The sequence below is a fragment of the Haemaphysalis longicornis genome, unplaced genomic scaffold (assembly GCF_048455015.1).
Source record: "Haemaphysalis longicornis isolate Haplotype H1 unplaced genomic scaffold, Haemaphysalis longicornis Haplotype H1 scaffold_7, whole genome shotgun sequence".
NCBI lineage: Eukaryota > Metazoa > Arthropoda > Arachnida > Ixodida > Ixodidae > Haemaphysalis > Haemaphysalis longicornis.
The window spans coordinates 82,596,015-82,617,267 of NW_027526422.1; positions in this window are offsets into that span (position 1 = coordinate 82,596,015).

Genomic DNA, 21,253 nt, shown 5'->3' on the forward strand with positions numbered 1-21,253 from the left:
AAAACTTTTTTATATTGAACTGATTTTGCTCACAATGGATATATCGAAAAATACATTGTATATATATATCGAAAAATACAGTGGTGCGCGGCGATTCATGAAATGGCAGATATATTAGTATTAGTAGGTATAACACACGGTAAGTTAGGTTTCTTGACGTATTTAGTTCACCGTGGCGCTTTACACAATTAGCATTCCCGCGTGCTGTTAAAACAGAATTCCGGAACGGAGGCGTGTGGTTTTAGGAAACGGGTCGAACTGGTGTTTTACTGAACCTTGTGAGCGCCCTTGCACGTGGCTTCGCCTCCTCTGAAATGGCATTCTCGTTGAGCCATAGTGCTGGGGCTGAGCCACTACTGCCGAGTGCAGCCTTGTGCAGACCGTGCGTTGACAGCCGCGCGCGAACAAAATGAACACGAAAACCATTTTCGAGATCACGATGCGGCAGTGTTTCTACGCGCCGCGGGCGTCGTATACTTGTGGACAGCGCCAACACTGGTGACCAAACGACGTCATAATAAATGCTTTCCGCTACACAAGCGGGAATTCTACTATTTCATTGCTCCCACTCACTGCAACTCTGCTTTCGCTTTTCTCTTGTCCCCTTTCAATGCCGAGCACCCAGAAGTGTGGTTCCTTCTAATTTACGCAAGTTTCAGAGTTAGCCACATCGCTTCGCAGGAGAAGGGTTGCAATTATTTACAAGTCCCCACCTGTTTGGGCCGCCGTTCAAGTTAAGGACATACTCGGCAATGCGCTCACCGCAAACCCTCACGTCGCATTAACTGGCTCCGTCAGGAGACGCAAGACCCTTTCCAAACGCTCCAGAGACCTGTGCGAACGTCGACAGTTGCCTTCGCAAAGTGCAAAGCGTTCTCGGCCTAGCCGCTTGTGCCATGTACTCGAGCTTACTAGAACTTTTGCGGTGAAGCTCTATATACCCAGGCGAATCGTGTGTACGAGGCCAGGTATACCCCTCAGCAGAGACCCGTGCCCATGTGCAGAAAACGAGTTCGAGAGGAGTTAGGAGAAAAAAGAGAACAAATCTGAGCCTCTACCACGAAGTGAAACGCATTGATGGTGTACATACACACTTCTAGCATTTGGGTGGAATGCGCGCACGAAAATGGTGAGAGAGAAAGAAGAAAAAGGAGGTTTCGTAGCGTGGGAGTGTCGTAACTCTGCCACGGCACCACCGCTAAGACAATCCTGACACCTCCTTTTTTTCCTAATAAACATTTATCTCTCTCTCTCTCTCTCTCTCTCTCTCTCTCTCTCTCTCTCTCTCTCTCTCTCCAGACATAACGACAAGGTTAGGGGAGTCGCAGCATTACACCCGTCTCCGCAACTGATCGGGTCCCCTCGATTTTGGTCATTCCAGCGGTGTGTCTACTTCTTTCTTGCCCTCGCTGGTATGGCTGCGGTAAACTATAGCCCATTAAAAACGTTTTAGTGCCCTCCCACTTCTTGGAAAAGAATGGCGACGGGTGTAAACACTGCGTTTCTGAGTTTTTTTTATCTGTCTCGGTGTGTTTTTTTTACTGGCCAGATTTCCCGTTGAGTAACTTGGTTAGATTTTTAAAGAAGCATGCTTATCACAGGGGTACGGTTACGCACATTTACTTCACACATTTACTTCCCTCGAGGCACATCTGTTTGGTTGTTGACAATCGCAAGGACCACCTTGTGGCCGCTGTGATACACCGAGAGGGGGCACGATCATTATGACGTCTGCGTTTACAAAGATAAGGTCGACGCAAGTGCCTTTTCATGCCGTGGGAAAGCTGCCCTCCTAGGAGAAGTACTGTAGACCATACATACTTAGACGGCACTGAATCAATCACGATTCGGGAATGATGATTATGTTAAAACCACGCACAAGAACGAAGAGCACGTTCCTATAGTATTGGACTTCCAACCATTGGCGTATTGTTGGCGCTGCCTACCTTAAACGAGCTGTCGCTGAGTGTTGTGCTGGGCTGTCTACATGAAGGAAAAGTCATAAGGTGTCCAATGAAGCACCCCATACCCCACGAGCGTTGAGACCGCGGAGCCCTCGGTCACGCGCCGTCGAAAACCCTTACTTTCCGTTGCGCGCGTTGAGGCTGTGGCGTCCTCTGTCGGAAGGTTCGGGTAGCTCCGCTGCGTGAAACTGGAGCAGAGGCGTCAAGGTTGAGTTTAGGGCAGCTCGCTTCCTGAAAGTTGTCGCGTTCTGTAACCGTTGTCGCGTGCTGCTTCTCATTACCCTTCGCCAACTTGCAACGCTCTAAATCGTTGCTTTCGCAGTTATTGCCCTGCCGCATCTCCGCATGTTCTTGCCAGACAGGCCAATCACCTCTCCAAATACAGCATACGCAGTGTATTTTCTGGTATCAATGCGGAGATCGGCTGCAAAAATCGGCACTTGCTATTTAAGCAGACTAAAAACGATACACGGAATGGTTACCAGTGACATCGGAGTGCCCGTCCAGACGCAGTCATCCTTTCTACGCCACGGATATAACAAGTGCTTGATGTTTTCCAGTTGGCATTTGTGCCTAATTGGGCATTGTTGACCATAATTCAAAGCCGTACGTGAGTGGTCGGCAAAGTCACTTTTGCGTGGAAGTGCAACCCTAAGCTCTCGAATTAAAGTCACTTAACGACTTCAACTGTTTTGTACCTAACGACGGAACGAGGAAAGCTGATCGGTCACAGGAGACAACTGATGAGAATGCCTCTCGCGCGCGCCGTCTGCACTATCTCCGCCTCCGGCGGGAGAGAGACAGAAAATTTTATTTGTTGCAGTACTGCCAAACTTAACGTTAAAAAAGAATTTAAACTTAAATATTTTAAAATAAAATAAAAATAATAAGGTTTAGTGTGTCGGGGTGGCCGCGGGTTCCAGACTAGCGGTGATTAGCGTAACCATGTCCACGAGGGAGAGTTGTCTCCCCAGGTCAGAGCTACCCGCCGCCCCCTCCGACCGCTCGTCAGAGTGTATTATAATAAAAGGGTGGTTCGAGCAATCCCACCCGGAGTGTGGTACATTGGAGCATGTGCAACAGGTGGGACAATTGGGATAGGGGTAAATGGAGGGATAGATGTGGAATAGTACCGCACAGCAAGGGATAGTGTGAGTATAGAGGAGCCTCCATCTGAGTTCCTGCGCGTAGGAGAGTTCAGAATGGGAAGGTAGATATTTGCGGCAAACGAGGACGTAGTTTCTGGCAGTACCAGGAGTGAGTTAGTCTCTCCGTGGCAGATCGGGCCGGGTCCCATGGCATGAATCCAGGCTGGAGACCACTCGGACTGCAAAATTGGTTGTACCGGGGAGGTTGAAGAATCCTGATACGGAATTTGAAGACGAGTTGCGAGCTAAAGCCAAAAAAAATATATTTTGGATGACCGTGTTCGCCCATAATTTAATGCCGCTCATGAGGGGTCGGCAAAGCCACTTTCGTGTAGACGTGCAACGACAAGCAGTCCAATTAAAGGCCATGAAAGACTTTTACAGTTTCATACCTATCGCCAGAAGCGCGAAAGGTTATGTGTCACCGGAGAAAACTGAGGCGAACGTTTCTCGCGCGCGTGCTCTGCGCTATCTGCGTTACCGCCGTGAGAGAAATGGAAAACTTTATTTTTTGCAAAAGGTTTAGTGAGTCGGGGTGGCCGCAGGCGCCACCTGGAAACGATTAGCGTAGCCTTGTTCACGAGATAATGTTGTGTACACAGCCCAAGTGTAAACTACCCAGCGTCCCCTTGCACTGCTCTTCAGAGGAAATTAGAGGAAAAGGGCCAATATGGCAGCTCTACATGCCTTGGGGTACGGTAGTGGCTGGGCAATAGTCGGGACAATTCGGGCAGAGAAAAAGAAGGGTTGGATATGGAGTAGTACCGCTCAGCAAGGGAGAGTGTAAGTCTAGAGGAGTCTCAATCTGCGTTCCTGCGTGTGGGATAGTTGAGAATAGGGGCGGGGGAGTATGTAGTTACTGAGAGTGCCGTGGCACGTTCGTCTAACCCTGGCAGATCTGTCCCATGGTAAGGAACCAGGCTCGAGGCCGCCGATGCTGCAATCACTCGAGCGACAACGCCGGCGGCCTCATTTCCCTCGAGCACGGCATGAGCCGGGCGCCACATTAGTTGTACTGAGGAGGTTGGATAATTTTGAGACAGAATTTGAAGGCGAGTTGCCAGCTCAGAACAAAAACAAAATTTCGAATGGCCGTTTTAGAATCTGGGATTATAATCCCGGGGCGGCCTTGGTGAGAGTGGTAGCGCTATAATGCTTTCTCCACCTCGCGCTGATGAGGGGTGTTAATGGTGACGAAGCTGATTGGAGAATTGTCGAGGCTATAACATATGCGTCGTGGTTACGGTATTCGGCAGCGACCAGGTGGCGGACATCTAGGCAGATTGTAAGAGGACTCTAGTGCTCGTGGCCCTCTACGTTATACGTCTCACGTTATACGTTAAACGCATATTGCGATGCAGCGGCCGATGAGTTAAGCGTGCGTGGCACGCGGAATGGGTACTTTCCGGTCTAAGCCCGTGGGGTTATTAAAGCCAAGGGTGTCAAGAATGTGTAATTCTGTAGGGGTGGTGCCTGGACGAGTTACTGGAGCAGACACCTGCGCTCCTACTAGTTCTTCTGCCATATCGTGCAACCCAAGATGTTCGAATCAGACAGTGGTTGTGTGCACTGTCAGTGGCAGTTGCAGCACCGCTTTGTAACTTTTCCGGGTGAGGCAATTAATTTTTTTTTTATTTTCAGTACCACTGGCTGGAGATATGGAAGAGAGTACGCGTTCCTGCTTACTAGCAATGCTTGGACTAATCGTATCCACTCCTTTTCTCTCTAGCTCTTGCGCCGAGTCGTTAAACGTTTTGTAAATTCTATCGTGTTATCGACGTGCTTGTTAAACTCTACAACGCATTTTCTGTTCGTCATATTTTGCTCTATGTACAGTACGAGTGTCGTTAGGGTGGGAAGCCCTTCGATTGGATGAATATCAATATATATTGATATATTGGGCGGTGTTCTAGTTCACCGTTGTTTTGCATTTGTACTAGTTCTGTTTTTGTAGGCTCATAGATCAGCCAGTAAGTTTGGCTTCATCTGCGACTCTACGGGCTTCAAGTAGGAGGACTTCTGCAATGACAGAATCAACATCTTCTGCGAACAAGAGGATAATATCTTCCACATGTCGAGTAAAGTGCAGGAGGGGTATGTCTTCGAGATTTTTCTGAATAATGTTTTTTCCAGATTCAAAATTAATATTGAGAGCACCGCAGCTTGAGGTATTCCCATGGATGAAAGATATGGTATTTCCTATAACATAACCAATCTCATGGGAAGCATTGCGATCTGTTAATAAATCACGCATGTAGTTGTACATGCATTTGTCAGCATTCATACATGCTACCCCGCGAAGTGTCGCTGCGAAGTGTCGCTTCGAAGTGTCGCTGCGAAGTGTCGCTGCGAAGTGGCTAAGGTATTGCACTGCTGAGCACAAGTTCGCGGGTTTGATTCCCGGCCGCAGCGGTCGCTTTTCTGATGGAGGTGAAAAGAAATGCCCGTGTGTACGATATTTCGGCGCACGTTAAAGATCCCCAGGTGGTCAAATTTAATCCGGAGCTCTCCACTACGGCGCGCCTCATCGCCTGCATTGCGTCGGCGCGTTCAACCCTACAATCAACCAATCAAGTGTCGCTGCGTGCGATACCCTATCAAAAACCCGACGTTTCGAAGCCCGCTCGGCTTCTTCTTCAGGGGTGACTGGGGCCACGCTGCAGCTGCGTCTTATAGTCTTTAACTTTTGCTGGCCTCGCACAAAGCCCCTCGCTGCGGCACGTAATCCGTGTGTGTACACCGAAGGGAGAGTGCCAAGTGAGTGATTAACGCTCCCGGGGGTGCGTTGGATTGCCACGATTCAAGGAAAAGCCGCTTCCGCCAGTTGGTTTCCCCTTCGAGGATGGCCGTTCCGGAGAAGTCAATTTTCTGGTCGGCCACTTCGCAGTGTTGGGCCACTACGCTGCGTTCTCTATTCTGTTTCCGTACGTCGTTCTTGTGTTGCCTAATCCTCTCCGGTAGGTTTTTGGTTTCACCGATGTACGAGGCGTTGCACTCAGCGCACGGAATGCGGTAAACGACCAAGGGTGCTTCCTCTATTGTCGGGCGGTTTTGGGGGCGGGGGATTAGGCGGCTTATTGTTGTCGAAGGCTTGTGGGCGATACGCACTCCTACACCTCTGAAAATGCGGGCCAAGGCCTCGCACGTTCCTGGGATATACATAACTGGCACGCGTTTCAGGGGTCCGAGGGTTGGTGTCCTTGGAGGGTTTGTCACACTTTTCTGCTCTTTGCGGCGGGTTACGGAGTGAATGAACCTTTTCCGGTAGCCGTTTTTCTGGAGGTCCGCAAATACACAGTATACTTCTTTTTTACGTTTGCATACGGACGAGCAAATTGCATCAGCTCTGTTAAATAAAAAGGACACAACAGAGGCTTTGTGGTTAGCGGGGTGGGCCGAATTATAAAATGAAGGTAGCGGCCGGTGTGCGTCGGTTTCCTGTGAACGGAGAACACCAGGCTATTGCCTCGCCTTGTCACTTGGGTGTCCAGAAAGGGGATGGAGCCGTCTCGTTCACATTCAACCGTGAACGGGATGGCGGGGTGAACGGAATTTAGTCGTTTTTCCAGGCTGTCAACTGCGGAGGTCTTCACTATACAAAAACAGTCATCTACATACCGAAGAAAAAGTTTAGGTTGCGGCCGGAAGGAGCTCAAAGCCTTCCCTTCCACGTGTTCCATCGTCAAGTTGGCCATTATTACAGAGATGGCGGCCCCCATTGCGGTTCCGGTTTCTTGTTTGAAGATTTGCCTATTGTGCGAAAAATATGTGCTGTCCAAGCAGAACTCCAGTAGGAGGCAAATCTCGTCAGCAGTGAGCGGCGTCCTTTCTTTTCGGGTTGCGTCATTTTCGAGGGCATTTCGAGCCGCGGATACAGCCAAAGGTACAGGAACACTAGTGAAAAATGACACGACGTGGAACGAGACCAGGCTCTCGTCTTCGTCAATGCACACCTGTGACGCAGGTTGCGCGAAGTGGCTGAAGTTGCTAGCGTCAGATGCGCCATTTTTTTTTTCGAAACAATTCTTAGAACTGCCTTAACAAAAGTTCAATATTGCAATACCGGAGTGACTATGATGGCTGTAACCCCGCACGGGGCACCTTGAGAAATCTTGGTGACGGTACTGGCGATACCGCGGACCCCGAGCCCCCCAACATAAGCTGTGCCCTACCGTGGTGATGTGTTTTTAAGGTGAAGGGTAGAAACCTCTAACGGTGGCCGTCGGAGCCTTGGTCAAGCTCCAGCCGATGGGCTCCCTGCCTGTCTACCAGGCAGGGAGCTCCGGGACCTCTTTGACTACCAGGGTAAGGTCAAAGGAGAAAGTACCCCCGTCTCCCTGCTTTCCAATGTATCACATGGCATTTTCCAAACCCCCCTCCCACAAAACGTGATCGGCCCCCGAAAAGGGGCCGCACCGAAGTATCTTTTCCTCCTTTGCAATCGATCTCTCTCCCAAAGCCTGATAATTTCTCGCGGTTTTTGATCATGGAATCTGTTGACAAGGCAAAGCCCATCACTTCCCAGTCAGTGTTTCTAATATCCAAGTTTCTTGAAAGCCTTATCGGAAAGTCGTACAAGGCTAAGAAACTCACAACGGGAGAAGTTGTGATAGAAGTAGAGAACAAACAACAATCCTCCAACCTCCTCAAGCAAACGCGCATGGTAGATGTTGACATCAAGATCACGCCCCATCGCAGCCTCAATAGCTGCCAGGGCGTGATCTCTGATCGGGATCTAATGAATGAGACTGAAGCAGATCTGCTCGAAGGCCTCCGAGATCAGGGCGTGACAGCGGTGAGGCGAATCACCATACGTCGAAATGATGAAATAATTCCAACCAAGCACATAATCTTGACACTTGACCGCTCTAACCTTCCTTAGTCGGTCAACGCAGGTTTCTTGAGATGTCCAATCCGACCCTACGTGGCGAACCCACGCCGCTGTTTCAAGTGTCAGCGGTTTGGGCACGGCACAACCTCTTGTCGTGGTAAATTGACGTGCGCAAAATGTGCAGCACATGATCATCTATCAGACAATTGTAAATCCGAGAACTTCACCTGTGCGAACTGTCAGGGACCACACGCTGCCTATTCTAGGAGCTGTGAAAAGTTCAAACCGGAAAAACAGATAATTGCCTTGCAAGTCAACGAAAACATCACCTTCCCAGAGGCGCGGAAGAGATTCGCCTCTTTCCCTCTGGGGAGGTACGCCGACGCAGCTCGCCGGGGGGCGGAGCGACGTCTTGTTTCGGCGGGGACCCAGTACCGCGAGTCGGACTTGGTCCCGCCACTGCCCCCCCCCCCCTGGGTTGCCTCTTGCAGCCCAACCTGCCTCCACAGCGCTAGCTGGGCCAGCAGCGGCTGTGGTGGAATCCACGTCCGTTGGGGATGCTGCGGCGCCCTCTGTTTCCTCCTCTCCATCGGCCCAAAGCACATGCGAGGGCCCGGAGGAGATGGAGCTGGAGGAAACCGCAGCATTTCCCACCTCCGCCGCACCGCCTGTGCCACCCGGGGCGCTCCTGACGCCCTCGGCGGTCGCGGCCAAAACGAAGGGCACCGCAAAGGGTGCCAGGTCCGGGGTGTCCGGTACGCCGGGTACCCCTTCCAAATCAGATGATGACTTGGATGTGGGACCCTTCCTGTCTGCTTCGCAGCGGAAGGAGCGGGTCCCTCCATCTAAACCTCCAGATGAGGTAAAGAAAACCCGTCCAAGAGTCCAAGCCCCGAAAGACCCTACATAAACAGTCACACTCCAGTAGCTCCAATACATCATAATGGGAAGAGAAAATATCGTTCAATGAAACTGCAGAGGCCTTCTAAATAATCTTGACGACGTGTATGAGATTCTGCATGCCAATCAGCTGAGTTTAATGTGTGTCCAGGAAACACATCTGAATTCCAAACACACAAATTTCTTGAATAGTTACCTGGTATACAGGAAAGACAGGGATGGCTGCACACACTCTTCTGGCGGTGTTGCCATAATCGTCCGATAATCCTTAGCATGCCACCCTGTCACTTTAAACACTATCCTGGAGGCTGTAGCAATACGCTTAATAATATTTAATAGGTTGATAACGGTATGCTCCATATACATTCCTCCTGATGTTACACTTTTGAGCTCTGACTTCAAGGCGCTGGTTGACCAGCTGCCCGAACCATACATTCTAACAGGCGACCTTAACGCTCACAATTCTCTTTGGGGCTCTTCTCGTACGGATGCCCGAGGTCGCCTGATAGAGAGGTTTCTTACATTCTCTGGAGCATGCCTCTTCAACAATAAACAGCCTACATACCATAACATAGGTCACAACACATACTCACATCTTGACCTGGCTATTGGCTCTGCAATTCTCTTTCCACTTCTCGAGTGGGGTGTGGGCACGGACCCATATGGCAGTGACCACTTCCCCACCTCACTAACGTATATAGGTACAGGCCCGAGCAGTCCATCTTCCCATAATAGGTTCAATGAAGCACGAGCTAACTGGAATACATTTAAAGAGACATCCAAACTACACCACACATCCATAGGACACTTACACGTTCAAGAATCTACCCAACTGCTCACGGCGCACATCCTCGACGCCGCCGAAAAGTCATTACCCCACGCCTCTGGTGCCCCGCGCAACCAGCGGAGGCCGTGGTGGAATGAGGACTGCAGGCGGGCGCGAGAGGCCCAGAACAAGGCGTGGGGTGTCCTTCGTCGGTACCCCACGTCGGGTAACCTCCTCTTGTTCAAACGGGCCAAGGCGTTAGGAAAACGTGTGCGCCGTGGGGCAAAACGAGAGAGTTGGCGTACATTCATAACATCAATAAACTCCTACACAGACACAAGGAAAGTATGGACACGAATACGTAAACTCAAGGGACAACACACACACAGCCTGCCTCTGGTCAGCACTACAGGGGACACACTCGAAGACCAGGCTGACACACTCGCACAACACTTCCAACACGTGTCCAGTTCAGCACACTACACAAACACTTTCCTGAAACATAAAGCCTGTTGTGAAAAGAAGTCCCTACGCGACAGCAACAAATCACAGACTTCTTACAACTCCCTGTTTTCACTACATGAGCTGAGGGCTGCTCTAAGCACGTGTAAACCCTCAGCTCCAGGCCCAGACAACATCACATACTCAATGATACAACACCTGCACGCAGACACTCTTCTAACACTCTTACACCTATATAACAAGATTTGGCTTTCGGGGCACATTCCAAACTCTTGGAAGGAGGCTATAGTTGTAGCTTTCCTGAAGGAGGGAAAGGACCCGTCGTCCTCCTCAAGCTACCGTCCTATAGCCCTGACGATCTGCCTGTGCAAGCTCTTCGAGAAGATGGTAAATCGCAGGCTCGTGTACTTCCTCGAGTACAACGGTCTTCTGGAGAGCTGCCAGGCAGGCTTTAGGGTGGGACGATCGACGAACGATCAACTGGTAGCTCTTGACTCGTACATCAAGGATGCCTTCGCGCATAAGCAGTATTGTTTAACTGTCTTTTTCGACCTTGAAAAGGCATACGACACCGCTTGGCGTTATGGGATCCTTAGGGACCTCAAGTCATTCGGTGTATCGGGTAACATCTTAAACACACTTGTTAGTTACTTGTCAGACAGAACGTTTCGAGTAAGAGTTGGTTGTGCACTCTCAAACGTTTACGTGCAAGAAAATGGCGTGCCACAGGGTGGCGTGTTGAGCTGCACTCTCTTCATAGTAAAAATGAACTCTCTTGGTAAGGCACTGCCACCTACAATCTCTTATTCCATGTATGTAGATGACGTGCAGATATCCTATAAATCATGCAATATGTCAATCTGCGAACGTCAAGTCCAGCTTGGTGTAAAGAAACTTGCCGGCTGGGCAGACAAGAATGGTTTTAAATTAAATCCTGTAAAAACCTCTTGCGTTGTGTTCTCCAGGAAGCGCGGGGTCCATATGGACCCAGACATTACTCTTAATGGCGTGTCGCTTCCTGTGAACAAGGAGCACAAGTTCTTAGGTGTTGTGTTCGACCAGAAACTCACATTCATTCCACACATCAAGGAACTTAAACATAAATGTCTGAAAACAATGAATATACTTAAGGTTCTCTCCCATCAATCTTATGGTTCCGACAAAGAACTCCTACTATGGCTCTATACTGCTTTGGTTGGGTCTCGTTTAGACTATGGCAGTGTGGTATATGGGTCGGCGACTAAAACAGCGTTGCGAATGCTTGACCCAGTGCTACACTTGGGGCTTCGTCTCGCCTCGGGTGCTTTGCGCACTAGCCCTGTCGAGAGTCTGTATGTCGCGTGTGATAAGTGGAGCCTTGAGAACCAACGAGCGTACATGGACTTGCTATATGCTTTTAAAATTTCATCACTGAATAATTATCCTTTTTATCCTGTCTTTAACGATACATCAACATCTCTGCTCTTTGCAAATCGCCCATCCGTTCCTCTGCCCTTTTCACTTAGAGTGAGTGAGCGAGCCTCGGATCTCAGTGCTTCGTTTTTAGATGTGTACAGGTCATCCTTTTCTAACAGTTTACCGCCTTGGCAAGTTCGCCCTGTGTCGTGCGACCTTTCTTTTATGAGACTTGACAAAAATCGTGTACCACGAGCTGCAATACTGCAGCACTTTCTGTCTTTGCAGTTTAAATACACATGTGCAGAATTTTATAGTGACGCTTCTAAAACCTCCAGTATGGTGTCTCATGGTCCTAATTTCAATGCAGCCAGAACCATGAGCATGCACACATCAATTTTTTCAGCAGAAGCGTATGAAATTTTGCTGATTGTACGACACATTCTTGAAATCACATTCCCAATCCCATCATATATACAGATTCTTTGAGTGTTGTTCCCGCACTGTCGTCGCACAAGCCCCCCAGAAACCACATAGTTAATCTTGTATTCTGCACTATCATGTCCGTGTATGCACAAAAGCATGAGCTGGTCCTCTGCTGGGTCCCAGGACACGCAGGGATCTCTGGGAACGAGTTGGCAGACGAGAGGGCCGGTGCTGCTGCACTCAGGAACACTGTGGACATTACAACGGTACCCTACACAGACCTCAGGCCACACGTAAGACAACACCTGCGCAGAACATGGCAAACACACTGGGACGAACAGACAGACAACAAACTACATGTAATAAAGCCACACTTGGGACGGTACACAGCTGACTCACACAGCAGACACACGGAAGTCGCTTTGAGTAGGCTACGGATAGGGCACACCCATGCGACGCACTCGTATCTGTTGACGGGATCTTCTAGACCCCAGTGCAGCAGGTGCGGAGATGCCCTATCCGTAGTGCACATACTAATCACATGCAAGGCACTTCACACAACACGACACAAACACTTCAGAGAACTCTGCAGACAACATATTCCCCTACATCCATTGTTTTTTCTAGGTGACGATGCCATTGTTTCCGTTAAACGTGTGTTTGAGTATTTATCAGAAGTCAAGTTTTTAAACCTCATTTCCTATCACGCATCATGAAATCTGGCCCTATACACCAGCCATGCTCATTGTCGTTTTGTAATTTCACTTTTGTTTTTGCTGACTTTACTTAGTGTGTAAGGTTTCACCTCTCATATAGGACTATTGTTTTGGCGCTCTTTGCCCCAGTTGGCCTTGCGCCATAAACATCCAACCATCATCATCATCATATTATGGCTGTAACTTCTCCCGCGGGGCTTTTAAATTAGGCGGCCCATGCCAATGATATGTTGTGTACAACTGCGCTGAAAAAATTCAAGCAGCAGTTATGAATCTCTGTTTCAGTCCCCGTTTATTTTACGGCTATCTGATGCACGCCACATTGCACAAAAATAAATTCTTACAGAGGGGATTCAAACGCCGCGGAAAATTATAAAACATTGTTAGTTTATCTGCCAAAGGGGAACGTACTTTTGGTAAAAGAAATTATTTATTACTCAATGGTAGACTTCTGTGCTTTGAATGAAGGGAAAGCTTTAGCCTTGCGCCAGTTTTCCAAGACTCCATGAAATATTATTACCGCCCCTTTCGTAAATGCTGTTCTAGATAGCATGGTTGTAAATATACAGCCTCTGAATTAGTCTACAGCAACTGCGTATGTAATTTTTATCGTACATATCTCGCCACCTGACTTCGACGTGTCCTGCGCAGCATAGAACCATCGCCTGCAGCTGCTGACCGCTCTGTATAATATAGGCTATCTTAACCAGGTGGCATTTCGATTGGGATACACGATTTACAAAGCCCTTATTAAGCATAAAGTTGAGCCGCCTTGTCTAGTACCTTAGTAGTATTGCCATATGTCTTTTGTATTGAAAGTAAAGGTTGCTTTATAATGAAATACTGGACTGTGAGAATTCCTCACCTGTATGCGGATCTGTGAGCTACTGTCTGTATGATTCGTGAACGCTTTCTTTTTTTCCCTTTTGGCCCTCTGCATAGGACATACCTAGCTTATACCTGTAATGTGTACTTTAGGCTGCACAACGAAATATGTGAACTTGCGGAGTCGCAGGTAAATATTCCAAAAACTTACCAGCAAGGAAAAACATACAGATTAGGCTTACATAAAATGGTGGCATCGTTCAGTAGTTCGGAGAACGAATTGCTCACTAAGAGGCTGTGGTTCTCTTATCCAGAAATGGCGAGTATGCTATGTGCTTCAACTATTCTAACCCGTAGTGTTTCTCAGAATGCTTGCCATTGTATAATATGCACCTGACTATGAGCGCCGAGCAGTGCACATTATTCGAGTGGGTGTCTAACATTCTGGAGGAGCAGATGCTGCAGTGTCATTGTTTGTGTTCATTAGCATTTGCTACGCATAGATTCTTCTATGCGTCGTAGCGGGCAAATAAAAAGTTGTACAGAAAGCAATACATTTTTTAATGATATATATTTTAAGTGCGAATGCACTTTATAAGCGACCCTGAATTCCGTTGACCGCCGTCCGTCCACATAGCAACAGCTGCGGGTGCGCGCGCTCCTCGTCTTCCTTGGCAACGGGGGGAGATGGCACATACCCACGTGGGAGATTGGCCAGGAATCTACTCGTCTTCCTTGGCAACGGGGGGAGATGGGCGCGCGCTGCCTGGCCGCTGACATGGCACATACCCACGTGGGGGATTGGCCAGGAATCGGGCGTGAGAAGGGCTAATGCACCCGCTTAAAGGAGTACTGACACGAAATTGCAAAGCTGAGATCCGCTCTAGCAATCAAGTACAACAACAACACAAATAGGTGTCTGTGAATAAATGCATCTTTCTTTCTTTGTAGTTGTGTGTGTGTGTGTGTGATCTCTCTTTCGCGAACATTACCGAACCGCGCAAATTCAACTCCTGCATTCGCACTTTCACATTCTTCCCCTCGGGGAAATGCGGGGAATTTTTTTGCTGTATGCTGTCCGTGGCCGAATCCACTTGTCCGCATAATAGCAATAGTCAGGTGGCAAGGTAACGTTTTGCATTCAAAGCATGCCTTTTCACTCAAAAGCAGATTTGCCAGCAATTAATTCGTGGAGTAGTTTTGTTTACCACTTTCGAGACTCGGTGGCACCATAGAGAAAATAGAACGTGTGTTCTCGTCAATAAGAAATCTAAAAATTGTTAGGTGTACTTGCGAGAATAACCATTACGTAATTGAAAAATACTTTTCGAACTGCAAGTATGCGAGGAACGATTCTTGCATGCCGAAGCTGTATATTGCAACAAAATGAGTCAGCAGATTTTAGGCACGCTGTTTTTTGTTTGCGTGGTCTGTTTTGCTTGAAGCATCTACAATTGTCAAGTCTTTGTATTTCATTCTATCCCGCCTCTTTTTAAAATCATTTTCATCGCTTTGTTCTTTGTATTTACCTTGTTTATACGAATACAAAGCATATTTCAAATAAAATCACACTGGCACTCTCGTTTACGCACTTAGATTTTGCCTCATATATGACTCACAATTTATTTGCGCAGAGTAGTCTGCACTTGTATAATACATGAGAGAAGCTTATCTGCTTTGAAGGAAGGAGGTATGCATTCATTTGTTTGCTCGGCAGGTATTAGGGGTGTACTCGACAGACGAAAGGGCAGACAATGTAGCATATTCTGTGCCGCCGCCACTAGTCTGTTTCGCATGCGGTTAAGTGCGCATCTGTTGCTACGTCGCGGCAGCAGCTGTCGCCGTTCCTCGCTTTTCTACCCGTTCCTCTATTACGTTAGAAATTTATTCAGGCTTAACAATAAAGCAACGTTCTGCTGTCTTGCTGAATGGCGCCTGCTGTTTTTTGGCGCTCCTCCGGGGTGCCTGTAGCCATGGTACGGACGAACAGTTTTCCATTTACGCCGTCAAGGAAGATATCGTATTCAAAAGTGAGGTACGAGGGTAAGAAGCCCTAAAGTTGCACAAATGTGTTAGCTTACGAAGTTGTCTTTTGGGCGACTGAAATCGATTGATTGTAGTGTTTAACTCGCCGACGCAATGCAGGCGATGAGGCATGCCGCAGTGGAGGACTCCGGGTTAATTTTGACCACCTGGGGATCTTTAGGGTGCGCCGAAATCGTGCACACACGGGCGTTTGTGCGTTTCGCCTCCATCAGCAAGCGGCCGTGGCGGCCGGGAATCGCACCCGAGTTTTGATGCTCAGCAGCAGAACGCCTTAGCAACAGAGCTTCCGCGGCGGGTGGGCGGCTGAAATCAAGGGAACAAGCTATTGTTCCTTCTCCACGTGGTACGTTTACTGTTCAACTCCTGATCCTGCAATGAATAATTTGAAGGCTATCATCCCATTCGATAACAACAGCTTGCCCCATTAGTACAATAAATACAAACTACGTTGTTCTGTAGGGAATTTTCTCATTACCTCCTTGTTGCAAGTCGATGGCCTCTTTGTAATAAAACATACCATTGCAAACAGTTCCATCTAAATAACTGTTGATACTGAATGACTGAAAGTTCCTTCACTATTTTTATCAGACCATCCAATGTTCCCATACAAAAAAGTTTCTAGTTACCTAGCAGATGTAGACTTTTTAAAATACATATCATATAGACCATAACCTCACCTGTGTTCATTATGTGTTTTAAAACAGTGGTGGAACCTGAGACTTTACACCTTAGGTGCTTGCACTCACTGTTTTAATATGACCTTATACACCATTTACCTTAGTATACTCACTATGCTTTAATTATGGCCCTATACACCAACCCTCTGAGTAAAGTTTTTTAAACTAGTGCCTCCTTTACAAATCTTTCTAATCTCTTTCATCATTGTCATGGCGCTCTTTGCCTTTGTCGGCCTTGCGCCATTAAACCCAAAATCATCATCATGAATGACTGAAAGTTCCTTGACGCATAGAATTTCAGGGATAAGAAATGTGGTTCGATTAAACCCGCAGCGGTTTTTTCTGCATGACCTCCTGAAGCCTTGAGCAATTCAGATTTTGAACACCTGTATGCTTGCTGAATGTAAAGTTGACGTTTTATGGAGTAGACGTTATTTGTGTCTTCAAACTAGAAATCAACACAAAAACTGAGACCCAATATTCCTAGCCACGACGTTTTCTAACGAAAACAATTGTTTCCATCAAGGTTTAATTCCATCACTAATCGGCCGCTGTAGAGGACAGAAGTCTGTTCCGAAGACTGTTCCGAACAGGTTCTAAGGACAACCTAGAGGACCAATGTATGGTTATTTTGGTTCCCAGTGCAGCCACAAGGCTTACACGGTACTTCTCCGCTGTGACAGCAGATGTGCTCTGGTACGGCTGTATTAATAACAGGTGCATAAAAAACGGCTTGGAAAATTCAGCACAAAAAGCGTAAAAACGATGGATTATGTAATATACATTGAATAGTGCTACTTCCATCCTAAAAAGACAGGTTCAAGGGATCACATATTTTCGCCGGCTTTCTTGTTACTCAAAGATCGCCGAAAAAGTGCCCAGTGGATTTCCTGCAAAGCTGAGAAAACCGCCCTTTGCAGCAGCCGTACGCTTCAGCCATAAACATTTGAACATTGCAGAGTAACCTGATTTTATTGGTGGCGCAAGCTCTACTGATAATGTAAAGACACATGCTTTTTCCGCTCGACCCCCAGTTCAAGCGACAGGAGCACGCACAATAGTATCATCATTACTTCATGGCTCCTACGCGTGCATCACTGTGGTAGGGTTGCTGTGTTGCTTGCTTTGCAGCATTGCTATGATTGAGCACGAAAAGTACTAAGATATCTTTTGTCGTCACTTCAAAAACGGAGAAATAGTGAAATTAGTGACAGGCCTGTATTTAAATAAAGGGTCCCTGTTTCGAAGCTCAGTGCTGGCAACCTTCTGGGGTTTTCTACAGTGTTGTTTTTGTCAGCGAAAATATAACAATAAAGCATTACAGGCAGACTTTTTGCTGACTGCATCTCGACCAGCCGCGAGTTCAAAAATTCTGAAAATGCACCTACCCTGCAACTGCACGCATTTAAACAATAATGAATGTACATTGAAGTGACGTATATTTATTATATTTATTTGTTTATTTACCCTCAGAGTATGATGGGCGTTATAGAGGGAAGTTTTTTACGTTATGTGTAACAGAAAAGAAAAGCAACGACAGAATTAGAAGCTGAAAAAAAAACAGCGGAGGCCCTAACATTCACAGTAAAAGGTTGCTTTCAGCATATCGAAAAGCAGTCTCACCTGTAATGTCAGCTGCAAACGAAAGAAGCCGATTCCTACTAACGCTAGTGCTGGGAATAAACGACTCACTGAAATGCTTTGTATGACAGTACGGGACGTTAGCTTTGTAGTGGTGATCAAGGCGGTTTGAAATGTAAGATTCCTAATGCAGTAAGTGTTGTTCCGATAGGATTTTTGTGATATATTTCATGGAGAACACACAACCGAAATAATTTCCACCAATCGTTCAGCAGAGTTAACGGAAAAGATAATTTTATAGCTTTGTGCAGGGTTAGACGGAACGGCGTCAAGAGGAATCACGTTCCTTGGCATAGTTCCCTCAGTAAGGAACGAAGTAACACCAACGTTCCGTGAATGGTCGGTGGAACTAAAAGGGTAATTTCTAAGGTTTGTGAGGACTGGACTGGGACTGGAAAGGACTTTATTGAAACAAACCCTGCAGTAGGCAGGAGCCGGGTTACGGCTCCGCCTCGACGTGGCCTGGCATCGCGCCTTCTTCTGCGACCCTACTCGTCACAAGCCCGTTTTACAAAGCCCGTGCCTTTCCAGCGCGGCGAAGACCTGCTGGATGGCCCATGCTTGTAGATTCGATGGCTCTCTGGAGTTCCTCCGGATACTCTTCGAAGTGCGCGCCGTCTGGGTCGGTGGCACAGTCCCACATGATGTGCCACCGGTTGGCCGGTCCTTTCTTACACACACTGCACTGGTCACTCGGGTACTCGTCCGGGTACATTTGGTGTAAGGAGGCCGGCGACGTTGTCGACGCCGTTTGGAGTCTTCTTAGATGTATCGCCTCCTTGCGGCCAAGTTCCCGGTGGGGCGGCGGGTACGCTCATCTGGCCAGACGTAGGGTCTTCAGTGTTTCGCCGTAGCCCCTGGCTCTGTCTTTGGTTTCCGTCCACCACTCCCACTCGGGACGAGTGCCCACGTTGGGAGCGCGGTGAGTGATAGCGCGCGCTTCCCCGTAGGCCGTCTCGTTGTGGTTCGGCGCCTACGGTGAGCAGTTTCCTGCGTGCGCAGGGATCCATCTGACCTCCACTCGTCTTCCGTCTCGAACTCCCGAGCTTTCTATAATTCTAGCCGCGTTGCCGCTCACTCGACCTCTTTCCAGGTTGCGGACGGCCTCTTGCCAGTCGCTCAGGATTGTGTCGCAACCTCCCTCAGACATCGCCAGGGCTATGGCGATCTCCTCGGCCTCGGTGGCGTTCTCGCAATGCGTGCTCGCCGACTTAGAAACCCGTCCTGTGCGTGCATTCACAGTCACCAACACGTATCTTACTTGCCCGTACTCTGCCGTGTCAACGTACCTAGTCCGCGTGTCCCCGCAGTACTGTTCGACGAGAAACTTTGCTCTCGCCCGTCTTCTCTCTTGGTTGTGCTCCGGGTGCACGTTCCTCGGGATGGGGCTCACCCGCACGTTCTCCCGCACACTCTCGTCAAGTTCCTGGAGGTGTCTTCCTGTGACCCGGTAGCCGTAGCCCAGGGTCTCGAGGATGCTTCTGCCCGTCTTAGTCTCTGCCAGCCGCTCTCGCTGCGCTTCCAGTTGCGCCTCGATGATCTCGTCCACCGTGTTGTGGCCGCCCAACTGCAACAGACTCTCGGTGTTCGTAGACTCGCGCAGTCCGAGTGCCCTCTTGTACAATCTACGGATCATGGCGTCGATCTTATTTTTCTCGGTCTACGTCCACGTGTGGTACGCCACCGTGTACGCCACGTAGCTGATCGCGAAGGACTGAACCAGCCTTGTGAGCCCTTCTTCACGCATGCCCGCCTTGGTTGACACTCGCTGGATCAGACGCAGGGTACTCGCCATCTTGGTTGCCAGCTTCTTCAGCAGGTTGTCTTTGCTGCCGTTGCTGCTGATCAGCATGCCCAGCACTCTGATCTCCGAAACCTCGGGAATTCTCTGGCCCATCTTCGTGATCAGCTCCATGCGATCACACTCCCTTGGGGGCGGCGGCTGCCATCCCGCCTTTCGAGGCGAGTATACAAAGAGCTCGGACTTGGACGGCGAACACTGCAGACCCGTTCCGTCTAGTCGTTCTTCGATGGCCGAGGTCGCCTTCTGCAACCTCATCTCTATACCGGCATCCGTGCCGCCGGTCGTCCACAGGGTAAGGTCGTCTGCGTAGATTGTGTATCTAACGCCCTTGACGCTCGACACCGCTTCGGCGACCTGTATCATCACGATGTTGAACAGCAACGGTGAGATCACAGAGCCTTGAGGCGTGCCCACGCTGCCGACGCGTCGCTCCGGTAACTTGATCTCTCCCGCGTGCAAGGCGATCTTGCGGTCCGATAGAAAGTTTCGGATGTATTCATAGCTTCTCTTTCCCATGTTTAGCCGCGACGCCTGTGCCAGGATGGCCGAGTGCTTCACCCGGTCAAAGGCGCTCTGAAGGTCGAGGCCCAGGATCACCTTACTGTCCTTCATCTCGTTCTCGATGATCTCCTTCTTCAACTGCAACATCGCGTCTTGAGTGCTCAGGCCCCTCCAGAACCCGATCATCGAGTCCGGATACAGTCCCTCCTGCTCGGGGTTATTTTGCCATCGTTTCGCCAACACATGCTCGAGGACCTTCCCCACGCACGACGTCAGCGAGATGGGCCTCAGGTTCTCGATGTTCAGCGGCTTGCCCGGTTTCGGAATGACCACCGTCTTCTTCTTTTTCCATTGGTCCGGCAGCTTTCCGCTTCGCCAACACTGGTTGTAGTACCGAGGCAGCGCCTCGATCGACGGGTCGTCCAGGTTCCTCAGCGCCTTGTTCCAGACCCCGTCGGGTCCCGCCGCTGACCTGGTGTTCAGTTCTTGCAGGGCGGTCACGACCTCGGCCGTCGCGATGTCTCGGTCTAACTTGTCGTTGGGAGCTCCCGCATACTCCGGGGGCTGCTCAGTCTTTGTCTCCGGCAGGTATTTGTCATTTAGACGCTTGATCAGCTCGTCCCTGCCGAGGCTCTTCTCGGCCTCGTGCATGACCCGAGCCATGCGGTTCTATTGGTATGATTTGGTCCTGGTCTCGTCGAGCAAGTGTCTGATTAGGGACCAGGCCCAGCCCTGGTGAAGGCTGCCATCGATGCGGCTGCACACCTCGTCCCACTGCTGTCTACAGAGCAAAGCACTGTGTTTCGCGATTGCCTGGTTCAGTTCTGCCATCTTCTTCCTCAGTTGTCTGTTCCACCGCTGCTTCTTCCAGCGTTCCTTGATCGATTTCTTCGCTTCGAGCAGATGCGCCAGCTTGCTATCGACCTTGTTGGTCTCGATCTTCTTGGTCGCTCTTCTGATGTCTTCCTTCAGCCCCGCCGTCCACTCTTCTATATCGGCGATGTCTTGCGCCCCAGTGCCGTCCCTTCTCTGTTTCCGGAAGGCGCCCCAATATGTCCACTTGTGCTCGATCTTGCGACCTCCGCTGCCGATCAACTCGACCTCCAAGATGTAGTGGTCGCTTCCCAGGTCTTCGCCGGTGTTGCGCCACG